The sequence below is a fragment of the Panulirus ornatus genome, chromosome 66, assembly GCF_036320965.1.
Source record: "Panulirus ornatus isolate Po-2019 chromosome 66, ASM3632096v1, whole genome shotgun sequence".
Taxonomy (NCBI): Eukaryota; Metazoa; Arthropoda; class Malacostraca; order Decapoda; family Palinuridae; genus Panulirus; species Panulirus ornatus.
The window spans coordinates 14615174-14629149 of record NC_092289.1 but is presented as its reverse complement, the minus strand read 5'-3'; positions in this window follow the sequence as shown (position 1 = coordinate 14629149).

Genomic DNA, 13976 nt, shown 5'->3' with positions numbered 1-13976 from the left:
CTTACCTTACATTCCTTTCACCATAGGTGGGCCCATGCTATAATGGTCATAAAAAAAATAAGTTTTTGACTCATATTTTCTTTACTTTTGTATGATGGTTCTTTACCTTAGAATCTACCATGTATGGCTCTGGGGGTTCCTTCAAGAGAGAGATTGTAATGTGTCTCCAAATAACCAATGGTCTTTATTTCTGCTTCTGGGAATAATCTTTTTATTGAAAAGATTTCTTCTGAACCTCCTTTTTGCAAGTACAGTATGCTCTCATGTTTGTGGGACAGACTGCAATAGAGAAATGTAGATTTTGAATTAAGAACCTTTCCTCCCAAAGTTGGTGTCCTACCTGCATTGTTTTCCTACTGCGTTTTCTTACTTTGCCATGCTCACCACTTTCTCTTTGAAAGATGTTTTTCTGTGACTGCTTTCAGGTTGATGCCTGAAATGAGAGCACTCAGGAGTAAGTAGTTCAATATCAACTCAATGATGATTTTGGCAAAGGTGGCCTGAAACAAACAAGGTGGGTGGCCTTTGTATACCCACCACCAAGACTGAGGAATGGAAGGTCCTAACCCTAATTTCCTTTGAGAATATCGTAAAGAATCTCTCATGCTCATTGTACATTACCTTGGAGAGAAAAGGTTTTTCAGATTTTAAAACTTTTTTTTTTACTATTATTTTGTTTATCTTTTAGACCTCAGGGTAAAGAATATAGTACTGCTGTCAAGTGATATAGTCAAGCTTTCTTCATTGTTACAATGTATAGTGGCTTTGTATATGAGTGTACTGTATTTATGCATTGCATGTATATTTATTCTTGAACTGTAAGAAGAATCAAGGTAGATTTTGCTAACAGCCATAGAGAGCTTGTCTTTGCCTTTTATATTGAATATGACGTAGGGCAGTTTATATTAGATTTTTGTTTGATGTGCCAGTTATGCTGTCATAAGAATGCAACATTAATTCTACCGCATGGTTGTTTTACTAAAAGTTTTATTATCATGAAGTTAATTACTTGAGAGTTTTATATAAACAATGTAACTAGGCAAATTGGTATGTTTTTAAAACTAATTGATACTTTCCAGTAATAATTGAGTTGTTAAAACTGACAAATTTTATTGCGTGCTCTCTGTTATTTAATATGTAAACATTTGTATTATAAACTCAGAACAAGTTTCAGTGGTGTAGAGTGTGATATAAAGTGAACACATTTGTGCAGTTCTTTGGAGTGTAAATGTTTGTGCTTGTAAACGTTATTTGCTATAGGCCTTTGGTGCAAGTGGAAAAGGATTTAAATGCTTTATGAAAGTAAACGTTTCAAACATAGTTAATTTGTCTTCATATTTTTGCTTCTAAAATTTCTTATCCACAAAATACCATGCACTTGATGTGGCTTAAGTTATGGTACTTGATATGTGGGATGTCAAGGAAGAATGGTGAGCATTTTTCTCACTTATTTAGTCAGTCTTTCTTCTTGCTGTGTATTGAGCTTTATTTTTGTTGCTTATATATGAAAAGTTTTAAGGTTATAATCATATGAATCACTAGATTAATTAAACATGAAAACTGTGAAAAGGGGCTCTGAACTTACTCATTACTGCTCTTTGAGTTATAGTGGACTTCTTGACCAAGACCCATCTTATTGCTCATTTGTAATTGATTGACTAAAAGATTTATCAGTTTCCCGATTGTTCCTTTCTGTTTTGTGCAGGTTTTTTCAGGGGCAACTATTCCCTCATCCAAGGAAACCAATTTTTACAAGAAAATATTTTCTGTAGACCAGGTGAAATGGTCATTCCTTGAAGCTCTAACCCTTATTCACCCATTTTGTTTGTATATAAGATAAAGTTAGTGAGAATTGTATTGCTTTATGCTTCTGGAATGATAGGGCAATGACAGAAAACATTGGGGGAGCTTTTATCCACATGCATGGGGTGTCTGGTGATTTGCTCTAATTCTTGAAGCACTGAGAGCTAACTTGGCCCCACAAAATCTTGCAGACATCCCCAGGAATGGCCCATTGTATTACTGAAATAGGCCTTCTCATGTTAAAAGTTTTCCATAAAATTTTTACAATTAAATGTATGAAATGCTGATTTATTGAAGTACATTATGTGAAATTGAATACTTATTACTGGTATAAGAAATTAATTTTGATGAGCTTATCAGCTCATTCATAGAATAATGCTCTCATCTCATGTCGTTGATTTAATGTGCATTCTTATTCATATAAATGTTACAGGGTGTTTGGAAGGTTTTTCACGTGTTGATTTAAATTGGTTTTCTAGGGTTTGACGACACCTGTGGCTGGGATGGTGCCTATTGTAAATTTTTTCTTAAGTGATTAAATGTAGTGAGCATAACCTGTGGATAATTGTAAGAATTAGACTGTATTATACCAATGGGCTCAGCTTACAAAATGAGGTATCCAGATTTTTTTTTTTTAAATGCCTATGTGTATTTTGCTCCCATGTCTTTTATTTATCTAATCATCCATTAATGTATCTGGTTTCTATACATTTTCTCTGGATAAATGCACCCTTTTTGATATTTCACATTTTCCTAAATAGCAATATATAACTTCTCAAGTTTGTTTTTGTACCTTGCATTCCTCTGTATAAAATTCACAATTCTGCAACCTGTTGTATGCATTATAGCCTGAACTATTAATCAGTCACTTGTCAAGAGTAAATTTGAGTAAAAATTTTTAACATTTTTTTCATTGGCTAAACAATAGTAATTTTCTCCAATAATAAATCTTTAGTATTATTATTATATGCTGCGTTCTGTACATTTTTTTTTATTAATCTCCACAAAATTTTCAAGAAGCTGTTTATTTTCTTCCTTCCATTAAGTGCTTCTCTTGTTTAGCTTACAGTGTGTCTATTTCTTAAAAGCAAGTTCACCTCTTTTAGTAGCAGATATCTTTAACCCATTAAAGGTGGACAATGTTTTTCTTATACATCTGTGTAAGGCAGCATATTTTAGGAATAATAAAGTATCAAGGAATAAGCCAATCCATAAAGATAAAATTGAAGAAAAACGAAGGTAACAGGTGCTACTTACGTGCCACTGCATCATAGCTGGCTATGGGAAGAGGGGAGGAGAGCTGGCATCTTCCATTATCTTGGCTAATACTGACATTGTCCCCAGCTGGTTGAGCATGGGTGGCTGTTTACAGGCGTGACCAAACAGATAACATAACAGTACATGTCAGAGATGCCACATCACTCAGTTTCACCATACAATTATGTCACAAAAAGGTGAGGGTAGCTGTTTAAAGGAATGGGTAAACAGAAGACATGATAGTAGATGACAGACGCCACATCGCCAAAATAAAAATAAATTACGTCAAAATAGCTCAGCATTATATAACGTTGCCCGCCTTCTATCATATGAATCTTAGGCAACATTGCCCATCTTTTAAGGGTTAAGCCAGGTGAAAAAAGACATCTCTGAAGCCACTCTGGAATCATTTATCACAAACTTAAATGCTAAATTTTAGTTTGTTCTGTCGTATACAAGAGCATGAGCTAAAGAATCTTATTGGTAACTGACATGATCACTTATGGATGTTCATAACTGGGTCATATTGTGTTCTTTACCCTTTATGTACCACATACATGTGATGTGATTTTATGCTGAACCATTAATATATGTGTTAACTTAGTGCATAACTGTAAATACTCACACTAAACATTAATGGGTATTTTTTTCATTGTTCTCTCTTATGCTTACTGAGATATGTTACAGTTTCCAGAGCTTATTCATTCCACATCTCTATGCACTCAACAGCATTGTTAAAGGTACTGTATGTGGAACTATAAGGGAAAGATACACTAAATGATTATTTCATTGCCGGTAAAATTCACTGTAGGTTCTGGATACTCTAATAGATATAAGAAAAGATTTTTCAAAATGTATTTTTCAGTTCCATGTTCTAAAGCATATTTTAAGTGAAGTTGTGTGCAGCTCTCAGAATCATATATCAATCCATCAACCAAGAGTGTACAAGACATATCTTAAGATATGTAAACTTATTTTGAATTTTGTAATATGTCATTTGCACAGTACTGGCAAGTTGCCTTGATATTTCAACCCATTTGGAGTTTTTATCTAATATGCAGTGCTTATTCATTTTATTTATGTAGTGCTGTATTGGCAATTATTTTTCATGTATTAGAAGTTAAGTTTGTAAATTTGGAGCAGGCAGGATATTCCTAAAGGAGATTATAACATGTTTTACTTTCGTATAATAGCCTAGTCCATGAATCCTTCACAATTAACATTTAAATGGCTTTTATTATTTTTATAGATAATTCTTGATATGAAAGAAACACTGTTTTTTATGCTGACAACCTTTTTAAGCTACTTTACATTCTCAATACAGAGAATAGCAAAAATAATTATAATCTTGATTTAGTATTTTTTATTTGAAATAATAGTTGTTATGATATGAAATATTTCATTCACCATTTTGTCAAAATACATATGGCATATTTGTTGAAAGTTATTGCATAGTAATAAGAAAAGGATTTAGTGTTCCATGTGCATGGCATATGTACTAATTGTTACAAATTTGATGCCCATAAGGAAACCATATTATTTAGATTATGTAAATTAGAAATACTATTTGCAGTATTCATAGCAAAGTATGTTGAATTTCTTGTAAAAAGTTACTTTTTTTCTCAGAAGAAAGATAGTTTAGACATTCATTAGATAGTCTAAGTTCAAATTTCCATGTGGTTATTTCTATATTTGTTTAAGGATTTTCCAGTGCATAGGTTTTGATTCAATATCAGGTTCGATGATACATGCTAACTGTATTCTTCCACATTTCAAAATATTCTTCCCACATTTTGCTAGTCAGTATGAGCAATGAATGGTCTTTATGTGTTACATATGTATTATTGTAACATTATCAGTGTCAAATAAATATGCATGCTTTAAGACTATCTTTCTCTGTAACTTTCTCATGGACTTCTGTGGTGTAGGAGTTACCATTCCTGACTGACATATTCACAGGCTACCCAGAGTTGAGCACATGGGTTCGAACCCTGGTTTCGGAAGTTGGTCCACATTCAAACCAACTGTTTACCCACCCTTCAGGGGTGCTCAGTAAAATGGGTACCTGGCTCAGGCTAATGCGGGAAATGGCAAATATGTATGAAAGTATGAAATACATATATATCTTCAAGCAACTTGCCTCCCACACCATATACTCTTAAGGCCTTCCACAAAGCATCTCTATCAACCCTATCATGTGCCCTCTCCAGATCCATCTGTTTTTCGAAATATTTTCACACATTCTTCAAAGCAAACACCTGATCCACACATCCTCTACCATTTCTGAAAACACACTGCTCCTCCCCAATCTGATGCTCTGTACATGCCTTCACCCTCAGTCAGTACCCTCGCATACAGTTTTCCAGGTATACTTAACTAACTTATACCTCTGTAATTTGAACACTCATCTTTATCCCCTTTCCCTTTGTACAATGGCACTATGCATGCATTCCACCAATCCTCAGGCACTTCACCATGAACCATGCATACACTGAATATCCTTACCAACCAATCAACAACACGGTCACCTCCATTTTTAATAAATACCACTGCAATACCATCTAAACCCGCTGCTTTCCCGGTTTCCATCTTTCGCAAAGCTCTCACAACCTCTTCTCAGTTTACCAAACCATTCTCCCTGACCCTCTCACTTCACACACCACCTCAACCAAAATGCCCTATATCTGCCACTTTATCATGAAACACATTCAACAAACCTTCAAAATACTCACTCCATCTTCTCACTTCATCACTTGTTATTACTTCCCCATTAGCCCCCTTCACTGATGTTCCCGTTTGTTCTCTTATCTTACGCACTTTATTTACCTCCTAACATCTTTTTATTCTCCCTACATATATATTTATTTTTATTACACTTTGTCGCTGTCTCCCACGTTAGCGAGGTAGCTCAAGGAAACAGATGAAAGAATGGCCCAACCCACCCACATACACACGTATATACGTAAACGCCCACACATGCATATACATACCTATACATTTCAAGTATACATACATTTACATACACAGACATATACATATATACAAATGTACATATTCTACTTGCTGCTTTTATTCATTCCTGTTGCCACCCTGCCACACATGAAATAGCATCGCCCCTCCCCCGCACTAGTTAGCGCTAGGAAAAGACAAATGGCTACATTCATTCACACTCAGTCTCCCTTTCCACATCCAGGCCCCACAAAACTTTCCATGGTTTACCCCAGACGCTTCACATGCCCTAGTTCAATCCATTGACAGAATGTCAGTCCCGGTATACCACATTGTTCCAATTCACTCTATTCCTTGCACGCCTTTCACCCTCCTTCATGTTCAGGCTCCAATCGCTCAAAATCTTTTTCACTACATCCCTCCATCTCCAGTTTGGTATTCCACTTCTCATTCCCTCCATCTCTGACACATATATCCTCTTAGTCAATCTTTCCTCACTCATTCTTTCCATGGGACCATACCATTTCAATAAACCCTCTTCTGCTCTCTCATCCAAACTCTTTTCATCACCACACATCTCTCTTACTCTTTCATTATTTAATCAAACCAATGAAGGAATAGTGGTTCAAACAATGTTATATGGTTGCAAGGCATGGGCTATAGATACGGTTGTGCGGAGGAGGGTGGATGTGTTGGAAACGAGATGCTTGAGGATATATATATATATATATATATATATATATATATATATATATATATATATATATATATATATATATATATATATATATATATATGGAACCATGGAAGCGGAAGTGGATCATAGGGTGGGGGAGGGGGCGAAAATTCTGGGAGCCTTGAAGAATGTGTGGAAGTCGAGAACATTATCCCGGAAAGCAAAAATGGGTATGTTTGAAGGAATAGCAGTTCCAACAATGTTGTATGGTTGCGAGGTGTGGGCTATGGATAGAGTTGTGCGCAGGAGGATGGATGTGCTGGAAATGAGATGTTTGAGGACAATGTGTGGTGTGAGGTGGTTTGATCGAGTAAGTAACGTAAGGGTAAGAGAGATGTGTGGAAATAAAAAGAGCGTGGTTGAGAGAGCAGAAGAGGGTGTTTTGAAATGGTTTGGGCACATGGAGAGAATGAGTGAGGAAAGATTGACCAAGAGGATATATGTGTCGGAGGTGGAGGGAACGAGGAGAAGAGGGAGACCAAATTGGAGGTGGAAAGATGGAGTGAAAAGGATTTTGTGTGATCGGGGCCTGAACATGCAGGAGGGTGAAAGGAGGGCAAGGAATAGAGTGAATTGGAGCGATGTGGTATACAGGGGTTGACGTGCTGTCAGTGGATTGAATCAAGGCATGTGAAGCGTCTGGGGTAAACCATGGAAAGCTGTGTAGGTATGTATATTTCGTGTGTGTGGACGTGTGTATGTACATGTGTATGGGGGGGGTTGGGCCATTTCTTTCGTCTGTTTCCTTGCGCTACCTCGCAAACGCGGGAGACAGCGGACAAAGTATAAAAAAAAAAAAAAAGATATATATATACGTATATATATATATATATATATATATATATATATATATATATATATATATATATATATATATATATATGTACATATATATATATATAAGGCAACAAGAGGGGACGTAAGCGGGAGCCAGAAATCCTCCCCTCCTTGTATTTTTTAACTTTCTAAAATGGGAAACAGAAGAAGGAGTCACGCGGGGAGTGCTCATCCTCCTTGAAGGCTCAGACTGGGGTGTCTAAATGTGTGTGGATGTAACCAAGATGTGAAAAAAGGAGAGATAGGTAGTATGTTTGAGGAAAGGAACCTGGATGTTTTGGCTCTGAGTGAAACGAAGCTCAAGGGTAAAGGGGAAGAGTGGTTTGGGAATGTCTTGGGAGTAAAGTCAGGGGTTAGTGAGAGGACAAGAGCAAGGGAAGGAGTAGCAGTACTCCTGAAACAGGAGTTGTGGGAGTATATGATAGAATGTAAGAAAGTAGATTCTCGATTAATATGGGTAAAACTGAAAGTTGATGGAGAGAGATGGGTGATTATTGGTGCATATGCACCTGGGCATGAGAAGAAAGATTATGAGAGGCAAGTGTTTTGGGAGCAGCTGAATGAGTGTGTTAGTGGTTTTGATGCACGAGACCGGGTTATAGTGATGGGTGATTTGAATACAAAGGTGAGTAATGTGGCAGTTGAGGGAATAATTGGTATACATGGGGTGTTCAGTGTTGTAAATGGAAATGGTGAAGAGCTTGTAGATTTATGTGCTGAAAAAGGACTGGTGATTGGGAATACCTGGTTTAAAAAGCGAGATATACATTAGTATACGTATGTAAGTAGGAGAGATGGCCAGAGAGCGTTATTGGATTACGTGTTAATTGACAGGCGCGCGAAAGAGAGACTTTTGGATGTTAATGTGCTGAGAGGTGCAACTGCAGGGATGTCTGATCATTATCTTGTGGAGGCTAAGGTGAAGATTTGTATGGGTTTTCAGAAAAGAAGAGTGAATGTTGGGGTGAAGAGGGTGGTGAGAGTAAGTGAGCTTGGGAAGGAGACTTGTGTGAGGAAGTACCAGGAGAGACTGAGTACAGAATGGAAAAAGGTGAGAACAATGGAAGTAAGGGGAGTGGGGGAGGAATGGGATGTATTTAGGGAATCGGTGATGGATTGCGCAAAAGATGCTTGTGGCATGAGAACAGTGGGAGGTGGGTTGATTAGAAAGGGTAGTGAGTGGTGGGATGAAGAAGTAAGATTATTAGTGAAAGAGAAGAGAGAGGCATTTGGACGATTTTTGCATGGAAAAAATGCAATTGAGTGGGAGATGTATAAAAGAAAGAGACAAGAGGTCAAGAGAAAGGTGCAAGAGGTGAAAAAGAGGGCAAATGAGAGTTGGGGTGAGAGAGTATCATTAAATTTTAGGGAGAATAAAAAGATGTTCTGGAAGGAGGTAAATAAAGTGCGTAAGACAAGGGAGCAAATGGGAACTTCAGTGAAGGGCGCAAATGGGGAGGTGATAAGTAGTGGGGATGTGAGAAGGAGATGGAGTGAGTATTTTGAAGGTTTGTTGAATGTGTTTGATGATAGAGTGGCAGATATAGGGTGTCTTGGTCGAGGTGTTGTGCAAAGTGAGAGGGTTAGGGAAAATGATTTGGTAAACAGAGAAGAGGTAGTAAAACCTTTGTGGAAGATGAAAGCTGGCAAGGCAGCAGGTTTGGATGGTATTGCAGTGGAATTTATTAAAAAAGGGGGTGACTGTATTACTGACTGGTCAGTAAGGTTATTTAATGTATGTATAACTCATGGTGAGGTGCCTGAGGATTGGCGGAATGCGTGCATAGTGCCATTGTACAAAGGCAAAGGGGATAAGAGTGAGTGCTCAAATTACAGAGGTATAAGTTTGTTGAGTATTCCTGGTAAATTATATGGGAGGGTATTGATTGAGAGGGTGAAGGCATGTACAGAGCATCAGATTGGGGAAGAGCAGTGTCGTTTCAGAAGTGGTAGAGGATGTGTGGATCAGGTGTTTGCTTTGAAGAATGTATGTGAAATACTTAGAAAAGCAAATGGATTTGTATGTAGCATTTATGGATCTGGAGAAGGCTTATGATAGAGTTGATAGAGATGCTCTATGGAAGGTATTAAGAATATATGGTGTGGGAGGCAAGTTGTTAGAAGCAGTGAAAAGTTTTTTTCGAGGATGTCACGCATGTGTACGTGTAGGATGAGAGGAAAGTGATTGGTTCTCAGTGAATGTAGGTTTGTGGCAGGGGTGCGTGATGTCTCCATGGTTGTTTAATTTGTTTATGGATGGGGTTGTTAGGGAGGTGAATGCAAGAGTTTTAGAAAGAGGGGCAAGTATGAAGTCTGTTGTGGATGAGAGAGCTTGGGAAGTGAGTCAGTTGTTGTTCGCTGATGATACAGCGCTAGTGGCTGATTCATGTGAAAAACTGCAGAAGTTGGTGACTGAGTTTGGTAAAGTGTGTGAAAGAAGAAAGTTAAGAGTAAATGTGAATAAGAGCAAGGTTATTAGGTACAGTAGGGTTGAGGGTCAAGTCAATTGGGAGGTAAGTTTGAATGGAGAAAAACTGGAGGAAGTAAAGTGTTTTAGATATCTGGGAGTGGATCTGGCAGCGGATGGAACCATGGAAGCAGAAGTGAATCATAGGGTGGGGGAGGGGGCGAAAATCCTGGGAGCCTTGAAGAATGTGTGGAAGTTGAGAACATTATCTCGGAAATCAAAAATGGGTATGTTTGAAGGAATAGTGGTTCCAACAATGTTGTATGGTTGCGAGGCGTGGGCTATGGATAGAGTTGTGCGCAGGAGGGTGGATGTGCTGGAAATGAGATGTTTGAGGACAATGTGTGGTGTGAGGTGGTTTGATCGAGTAAGTAATGTAAGGGTAAGAGAGATGTGTGGAAATAAAAAGTGTGGTTGAGAGAGCAGAAGAGGGTGATTTGAAATGGTTTGGTCACATGGAGAGAATGAGTGAGGAAAGATTGACAAAGACGGTATATGTGTCAGAGGTGGAGGGAACAAGGAGAAGTGGTTGACCAAATTGGAGGTGGAAAGATGCAGTGAAAAAGATTTCGAGTGATCGGGGCCTGAACATGAAGGAGGAAGAAAGGCGTGCAAGGAATAGAATGAATTGGAACAATGTGGTATACCGGGGTCGATGTGCTGTCAATGGATTGAACCAGGGCATGTGAAACATCTGGGGTAAACCATGGAAAGTTGTGTGGGGCCTGGATGTGGAAAGGGAGCTGTGGTTTCGGTGCATTATTACATGACAGCAAGAGACTGAGTGTGAACGAATGGGGCCTTTGTTGTCTTTTCCTAACGCTACCTCGCACACATGAGGGGGAGGGGGTTGTTATTCCATGTGTGGTGGGGGTGGCGATGGGAATAAACAAAGGCAGACAGTATGAATTATGTACATGTGTATATATGTATATGTCTGTGTGTGTATATATATGTGTACATTGAGATGTATAGGTATGTATATGTGCGTGTGTGGACGTGTATGTATATACATGTGTATGTGGGCGGGTTGGGCCATTCTTTCGTCTGTTTCCTTGCGTTACCTCGCTAACGCGGGAGACAGCGACAAAGCAAAATAAATAAAAAAATAAATGTATATATATGTATACGTTGAAATGTATAGGTATGTATATGTGCGTGTGTGGACGTGTATGTATATACATCTGAATGTGGGTGGTTTGGGCCATTCTTTCGCCTGTTTCCTTGTGCTACCTCGCTAACGGGGGAGACAGCGACAAAGTATAATAATAATAAAAAATAAAATTTTATTATTATTATTATTATATTATTTTGCAAATACTTCAAAGCTCCCAGAATTTTCGACCCCTCCCCCACCCTATGATTCACTTATGCTTCCATGGTTCCATCCGCTGCCAGATCCACTCCCAGATATCTAAAACACTTCACTTCCTCCAGTTTTTCTCCATTCAAACTTACCTCCCAATTGACTTGACCCTCAACCCTACTGTACCTAATAACCTTGCTCTTATTCACATTTACTCTCAACTTTCTTCTTTCACACACACTTTACCAAACTCAGTCACCAGCTTCTGCAGTTTCTCACGTGAATCAGCCACCAGCATTGTATCATCAGCGAACAACAACTGACTTACTTCCCAAGCTCTCTCATCCACAACAGACTGTATACTTGCCCCTCTTTCCAAAACTCTTGCATTCACCTCCCTAAAAACCCCATCCATAAACAAATTAAACATTCATGGAGACATCACACACCCCTGCCGCAAACCTACATTCACTGAGAACCAATCACTTTCCTCTCTTCCTATATAAAATATACATATAAACATATATGTGGGGATACAGGAGAAAGAATAGTTCCCACGCATTCCTCACGTGTCCTAGAAGGCGACTAAAGGGGAAAGGAGCGGGGGGCTAGAAACCTTCCCCTCCTTGCATTTTAACTTTTAAACGGTGAAACAGAAGAAGGAGTCACGCGGGGAGTGCTCATCCTCCTCGAAGGCTCAGATTGGGGTGTCTAAATGAGAGTGGATTTAACCAAGATGAGAAAAAAGGAGAGATAGGTAGTATGTTTGAGGAAAGGAACCTGGATGTTTTGGCTCTGAGCGAAACAAATCTCAAGGGTAAAGGGGAAGAGTGGTTTGGGAATGTCTTGGGAGTAAAGTCAGGCGTTAGTGAGAGGACAAGAGCAAGGGAAGGAATAGCACTACTCCTGAAACACGAGTGGTGGGAGTATGTGATAGTGTAAGAAGGTAAACTCTATATTGATAAGGGTAAAACTGAAAGTGAATGGAGAGAGATGGGTGATTATTGAAGAAAGATCATGAGAGGCAAGTGTTTTGGGAGCAGCTGAGTGAATGTGTTAGTAGTTTTGATGCACGAGACCGGGTTATAGTGATGGGTGATTTGAATGCAAAGGTGAGTAATGTGGCAGTTAAGGGAATAATTGGTGTACATGGGTGTTCAGTGATGTAAACGGTAATGGTGAAGAGCTTGTAGATTTATGTGCTGAAAAAGGACTGGTGATTGGGAATACCTGGTTTAAAATGAGAGATATACATAAGTATACATATGTAAGTAAGAGAGATGGCGTTATTGGATTAAGTGTTAATTGATAGGCGCACGAAAGAGAGACTTTTGGATGTTAATGTGCAGAGAGGTGCAACTGGAGGGATGTCTGATCATCATCTTGTGGAGGCAAAGGTGAAGATTTGTAGAGGTTTTCAGAAAACAAGACAGAATGTTGGAGTGAAGAGAGTGGGGAGAGTAAGTGAGCTTCGGAAGGAGACTTATGTGAGGAAGTACCAGGAGACTGAGTACAGAATCAAAAAAGGTGAGAACAGTTCTGGGTGCTTTGAAAAATGTGTGGAAGTCGAGAACATTACCTTGGAAAGCAAAAATGGGTATGTTTGAAGGAATAGTGGTTCCAATAATGTTATATGGTTGCGAGGCAATGGCTATAGATAGAGTTGTGCGGAGGAGGGTGGATGTGCTGGAAATGAGAAGTTTGAGGACAATAAGTGGTGTGAGGTGGTTTGATCGAGTAAGTAATGAAAGGGTGAGTGTGATGTGTGCTAACAAAAAGAGTGTGGTTGAGAGAGCAGAAGAGGGTGTTTTGAAATAGTTTGGTCACATGGAAAGAATGAGTGAGGAAAGATTGACAAAGAGGATATATGTGTCAGAAGTGGAGGGAACAAGGAGAAGTGGGAGACCAAATTGGAGGTGGAAAGATGGAGTGAAAAAGATTTTGAGTGATCAGGGCCTGAACATGCAGGAGGGTGAAAGGCGTGCAATGAATAGAGTGAATTGGAACGATGTGGTATACCGGGGTCGACATGCTGTCAATGGATTGAACAAGGGCATGTGAAGCATCTGGGGTAAACCATGGAAAGTTTTGTGAGGCCTGGATGTGGAAAGGGAGCTGTGGTTTCTGTGCATTATACAGGACAGCTAGAGACAGTGTGAACAAATGAGGCCTTTGTTGTATTTTCCTAGCGCTACCTCGTGCACATGTTGGGGGAGGGGGTTTTCATTTCATGTGTGGTGCAGTGTTGACAGGAATGAATAAGGACAGAAGTATGAATTATGTACATGTGTATATGTCTGTTTATGTATATATATGTATACTTTGAGATGTATAGGTATGTATATGTGTGTGTGTGGATGTGTATGTATATACATGTGTATGTGGGTGGGTTGGGCCATTCTCTCGTCCCTTTCCTTGCGCTACCTCACTAATACGGGAGACAGCAACAAAGTATAATAAATAAATATAAATATATATATTATGTGATACTTTGTCGCTGTCTCCAGCGTCAGCAAGGTAGTGGAAGGAATCAGAAGAAAGAATGGCCCAACAGTGTATATACACATGTATATACATACACGTCCTCACACGCACATATACATACCTATACATCTCAACGT